The sequence below is a fragment of the Zeugodacus cucurbitae genome, chromosome 2, assembly GCF_028554725.1.
Source record: "Zeugodacus cucurbitae isolate PBARC_wt_2022May chromosome 2, idZeuCucr1.2, whole genome shotgun sequence".
NCBI lineage: Eukaryota > Metazoa > Arthropoda > Insecta > Diptera > Tephritidae > Zeugodacus > Zeugodacus cucurbitae.
The window spans coordinates 25605779-25611795 of NC_071667.1; the positions used below are offsets into that span (position 1 = coordinate 25605779).

The 6017-nt window shown below is 29.3% G+C and overlaps 1 protein-coding gene across 11 annotated transcripts in view; it reads right to left on the bottom strand.

The window, feature by feature from the left end:
* The window catches only part of LOC105213141 (TLD domain-containing protein 2), a 154902-nt gene extending 149141 nt beyond the window's left edge, over nt 1-5761 (bottom strand). For 8 of the 11 annotated variants that reach the window (XM_011185724.3, XM_011185719.3, XM_011185716.3 and 5 more), the window contains exon 1: nt 1367-1893. The gene's annotated coding sequence lies outside the window, so the exon portion shown is untranslated. Of the gene's footprint in view, nt 1-1366; nt 1894-5544 lie in introns of those variants that run through there. The other 3 variants (XM_054225432.1, XM_011185714.3, XM_054225431.1) reach the window with 3 other exon arrangements.
* Nucleotides 5762-6017: the final 256 nt, after the last annotated feature.

A 6017-nucleotide genomic window follows, 5' to 3' on the forward strand; every position in this document is an offset into this window, starting at 1 on the left:
TATAAGTCGCTCATTATTCCCGTCCTGATGTATGGCGCTGAAGCGTGGACGATGACAACATCCGATGAGACGACTCTTGGGGTTTTCGAGAGAAAGGTTTTGCGCAAGATTTATGGTCCTCTAAACATTGGCAACGGCGAATACCGCAGACGATGGAACTATGAGCTGTACGATTTATACGACGACATTGACATAGTTCAGCGAATAAAAAGACAGCGGCTACGCTGGCTAGGTCATGTTGTACGGATGGAAGAAAACACTCCAGCTCTGAAAGTATTCGATGCAGTACCCGCTGGAGGAAGCCGCGGAAGAGGGCGACCTCCACTCCGGTGGAAAGACCAAGTGCAAAGTGACCTGGCTTCACTTGGTGTTTCCAGTTGGCGCTAAAAAGCAAAAAGGAGGAATGAGTGGCGCGCTCTGGTGGATTCGGCTATAATCGCTTAAAGCGGTTCCTACGCCAAATATATATATTATAATTTCTTTTAAACTAATACAGGCTCCATGTCAAAGAAAACACAGCGACTGTAAAGCATGACAATACACACTCTTCGAGAAAATTCTTATTTAAAACATTAAATTAAAGTACGTAGAGCCCTCAGAATGTGAGTCCTTACTTGAAACTAACCTAATCTATTATAGGATCTATAGTCTCTCAAGAAAAACTGAAATCAATAAGAAATTGATAGGTGAAAATTAAAATGAAATTTAAATTGGTTTTTGTTCACTCTTTTAAAAATAACTGTGGTATCTGCATAAAAACGAAAAGTTCAAATCATCAATGTATGAATGATAATGAGGCCCATTTATATCTCTTAGACGTACTGTTACCATTGACACGATGTCCAGAACTGGCAATTTTCTAGCACAATATTTATATTGATTTGAAAATTGAGATGAGATACATATGTATGTCCCGAGATGAGTTAGATCACTTTTATGTGAATTTGAGCATGGTACCAACTCAAAATCAAAAATAAAACAGATTTAAGCATAAATTATTACAAATCAATAATGCATTTTATTTCGTTACTTTAATTGTCAAACTCAAGAAAAAATTATTTCAGAAGTTTCTTGTAAGAATTGTTGAGCCATCAACACAAGTTTACGTTGTTGTGTTCTCATTTAGTTAAGAGTGTAAGCAATGCTGAGTTTAATCGAAGATATGTTTCTAATTACACCCAATTTTTTTTTATATGCGACTCTATTATATTTTAAAACAGTGTTGTATTTTCATAATACCAGCGAGTTAAGAAAAAAAGTGTAATATATATATTTTTGATGCGAACTTCTTTGGGAATTATTGAAATAATAAATAAATTAAAATAATTGACAAAAAATATAAAAATATAATGAAAATGAAACCAACCTTTTAAACGTTTTTGTTGTCGTCGGAAATACTTCGTAATTGCTTTTTCAAAACTCTGCTTTTATGGTAATTGATTGACTACAACACCACAAATTAAATTTGTCGTTAAGTTTTGTTGTTGTTTTCGAATATGTTGATATTAAACACGCACACACCAACACTAATATAAGTCACATTTCAAATAAAAAAAATTTCGTATGATTTTCTTCAACAATCAATGTTGTATTTTAGTAAAAAATATAATTCGACGGCACAAACATTAGTAGGTTTAACGCTGATAAATTGTTGTAAAATAAAATAATTTTTCAAATAAGATTTTCAATTTTCTTTTTTAATTATTTTTTATAATTTTTAATATGTAATATTTTCGTGTTATTTTTTCTTCTTTTTCTTTAAAAAAATTGTATTAGTATTCAAAATCGATTTACTACTTTTCAATATATTCACACACTTTTTAAACCGATTTTTATTTTTGTATTTCTGTTGTAAATATGTATATAGATACTGTTATATGAAATTAATAGCACCTTCGCATAAGATTTGCCACAGTTTTTATTTGAAAAAAATATTTTTAAATTAAATTTTTTATACACTTTTGTATTTAAGTTCTTTTTCGAAAAACTTTCGAAAATATTTTCAATTAGCGATTTCGAAAATTTGCGCTTTTAAGTATATAATCGAAAATTAAATCTATTTTCAATATTTTTTTCGTATTTTATTATAAATACATTTTTACTAAAACGACCGTGAAATTCGGATTTAGCATACGAAAAATGTTTGTGTGTGTGTGCAATTTGCGCAGAAGTGTCTTTAGCCGATTTGGAAAATGTGCCAAAAAAACTATTTATCATTTATTAATAGTATTGAAATCGCCTGCTCTTCCTACAAATTCGTTAATATTGAACTTGACATGAGCAAGAGATTCTTCTAAATATTGACAGCAAGCAAATTTTTAAATTTTCGAAAAATAGTATTCTTTGCTAAATTTGACAGCTCCTAATTGTACCGCTAATTAGTTGCAAAAATAAACAAATTTTTGCTGTTTTCAAAGAATATATTATTTAATATTATACTGCAAAAAGAATTTCGATTTACGCGAAAAAAATTAACTCAACAATAAAACATTTTATTAATGTTTGGAAAAAAAGTTAAAAATTATCAAAACGGAAATTGACCCACATACAAGCGTATTTTTGCACACAAAAACCCTTCAAAGAACATTGCACGCATATTCAAGCACACACTCTGTTCGAAAAGTAAGCAACTGAATAAAAACTGCGTCCGGGGCGTGTTTGCGTTTATTTGTTTTTGTAAAGATTTTTTTTTATTTTATTATGTTTTTTTTGTAGTTAAGCGACGTTGTGGGGCGTGGAAATCAGCAGACGAACTTAAAACGTTTTATCCACGCACACATTTCACCGCATACTTATCAGTACGTATGTATGTATGTATATAAATATGTTCTAAATTTAGACGTTTTGTCGCTTGCTAAATTTAAAATATTTGTGGCAAATGGGAAGTGTCTTTTGCATTTAAGATTTTGCATAAATTATTTTATTTATTTCAAGTTATTTTTATATTGTTTGAAGTCACGTTCAACGCCAACGTATTGTCATAACAGACGATATAATCTTAAGCGATTTGTTTTGTGCTTTTAAGCTGCATATATTCAGTGTTTAAATTTTTAGTTTTTCTAATTTTTTCCAATAATTAATCAGATTGATTGAGTTTATATTAAATAAAAAAAAATATAAATAAAAAAAAATATAAATAATAAAAATAAATTGTTGTGCAATTTTTACTAATTTCTCTAAGAACCATATTTAAAAGTATTACATTTTATACCAAATTATAATATTAAAAAAAAAATAAGAGCTTTTTAAGCAAACTTTTGGTACAGTAAAAAAATATTGAGTTTTTTATATATATTTTTTTTTTAATTTCTAGTTTTCTTATTCACTTTTTGTATCTCAATAAGTTGACATTAAATATTTACTTAACAGTTTTAAATTTTAATTTTTTTGAAATATATTTTGGATATCCTTCATTTTTAATAATTAATAACTTTTTATCGATAAAATAATGTATTATTGGAATTTCGAAAAAATTGGAAATAAATATAGTAATAATAAAAACAATAACAAAATATTTATTATAAAATAATTATTAAAAATAAAAATAATTATAAAAGCTTTTTATTGTAAATATACTGTTGTTTTACTGATTTGTTATTTTTATAATTTATTTGTAAACGGTTCTTTTGAATTTTTGAATTTTATTTAATTTTTGGTACTTTTTTTGAATTGAAATTGTAATTTCATTTTAATAATATTATCTTTAATTCATTATTATAAAAAAATACATTTCATGTCTTATTTTCAGTTCGGAAATTAGGAAAAAAAATAATTAATCGAGCAAAATTAAGCCATAAACAACTTTTTGGGATCTAAATAAAGTATTCCTTTTTTTCTTCTTCTTCTATTGACTCTAAAAATTTGCATATCTGTCACCTGTTTACCGTTAGAATTAAATAACTGTGAAACCTTGGGTGTGCTCCGGTCTTAACCAATTTTTATTTTGGCACATATCGAACAAAAAAAAGAAAATAAAAATATAATCACAATAAGCCTACGTAGATGGCTCTAGATTTCAGCTGATTAAATATATGTATATATAAAAAGTAAATAAAACGGTCACGGGTTGTTGATACATAATATACATACATATCTGTGTCAATACAACACGAACAAAAACGCGTCGCAGACTATGGTAATGTTTAGTGAGTCATTGAATTTTATACATATGGTATATTTCTATGCTGAGTTCTGTATTGAATTGATACAGGAGGCTTTCTCTCCGAAGCTCCACAACAATTATTTTGCAAACAGATGTACCATACTTTTTTTTAAAGGGTATACATGATTTTTTTATGAACAGAGTTATAGTAGAATTGCACTCAAGGGTTAAGCGAGTCACATTAGTTCTTTGCATTTAAGTTATGAAAACTTGTAGAGTTACAACTTTGGAACACAAGTAGTCGATATTGTTTGAAAAAAAAAAATATTTCTAATCGATACCTTGATTAATTCTACTATTTTTTTTTGAAAATTCTTAACAAATTTATTCAATTATTAATCATGAAATTAAATAAAATACATAATTATTAATGCTCTCACTGTTATTATTAATAATATTATTATTATTATTATTACTATTATGGCATACTCATTTGTCCAAATTTCTATTAATCGGAAAACTGAGTTGTTTATTTTTTATACAAATTAGTTATAAACCGTTAATTATGTGCAATTATTATGGATTTGTGTTTAATTTTCACATAAAACTTACAATTTATATATAATTATCGCATGCTATATATTTTTAAGTACCACAACATTTTTCATTTTTTTTTTGAGTTTGTAAACAAAAAATATATGAGCAAAATGCTTTTTGACACATTTTGTACAAGCAATGCTTAAATTAGGAGCAAAAAATAAAATAAAATAAAATGGAAAATTTTAATGGCCGCCTGTCACGTTAAGCACTGAATTTCACGGTTCTTTGAGAAGCTGTTGACATTCGTTGTGTGACTTTGCGTTTTTTAATTTAAGGAAAAAGCGCTAAATATAACTTTTAACTGCAATTTCTGAGGTTTTTTGGTTTTTATTTGGAATTTGTTTTTTCAGTACTTCTTTTTCAATAATTTTTATTTTTTTCAAATATTTTTTTTATTTTTTTTTTTAATTTTTTAAGCACTCTGTGCACCACTCTGCATTACTGCTTCACATATTTGCCATAATTTTTGGTTCGTTTTCTTAATTACTTTGTTTTTGTTGTCATTTAACTGCACCCACTTTGAATTTATTGTTATTGCCTTAACGGTAACGGCATCTTTGCGCACACGATGAGCACCGAAAAATGTCGCCACTAACACGATAATGCGCGCGCACGAAGCCGAAACGGCAGGAAAATGCACAAATTATTTGCAGTGCGAACAAAAATAAGGCACGACAACGAAATTAAAGAAAAAAATTATAATTGAAATTAAAAATATTTTACTATTATTGCATGAAAAACCTCAAAGAAAAGTTAAAAAAGGCGCGCTGCGAAAGCTTTTACAGCAAACGATTAAGCGCCTGTTGTTGTTGCTTTGGAAATTCACACCATTCTCCGCTTACTTTTTTCTTTAAGCGCTGCTTGACATTTACACTTCTTTTCCAACTCGACACAAATTTTCTTGATTTTTTCGCTTTTAATATTTTAATTATTATTTTCTTCTTTTTGTTGTCTGATTAATGCACGCTCGTTGGTTCGCTTGTTGCAGCAGCACGCTTGGCTCGCCGGTGAATTTTCTTGCGTTCACGTTGCGTTCGGCGCAAATGAAAAACTTGAACTGATCGGAAATCGAGCCGTTAACGTCTCAGCAAGCCAATACACGGCACGGACCAGCCGCACTCAGCGACGGCAACCGCGACAACTCAAACACACACACACACAACACAATGTGTGTTCGGCAGCGTAGCGAAATCAACAGAAGAAACACGAACACCGATCGAGGTGGCAGCAGTTAGCTTCGGCGGTAGCGCCGACCACTGCAAATATCTGCGCCGACAATAGCGGTTCAATAGCTCGAAGCGGCAGCGCAGCGATC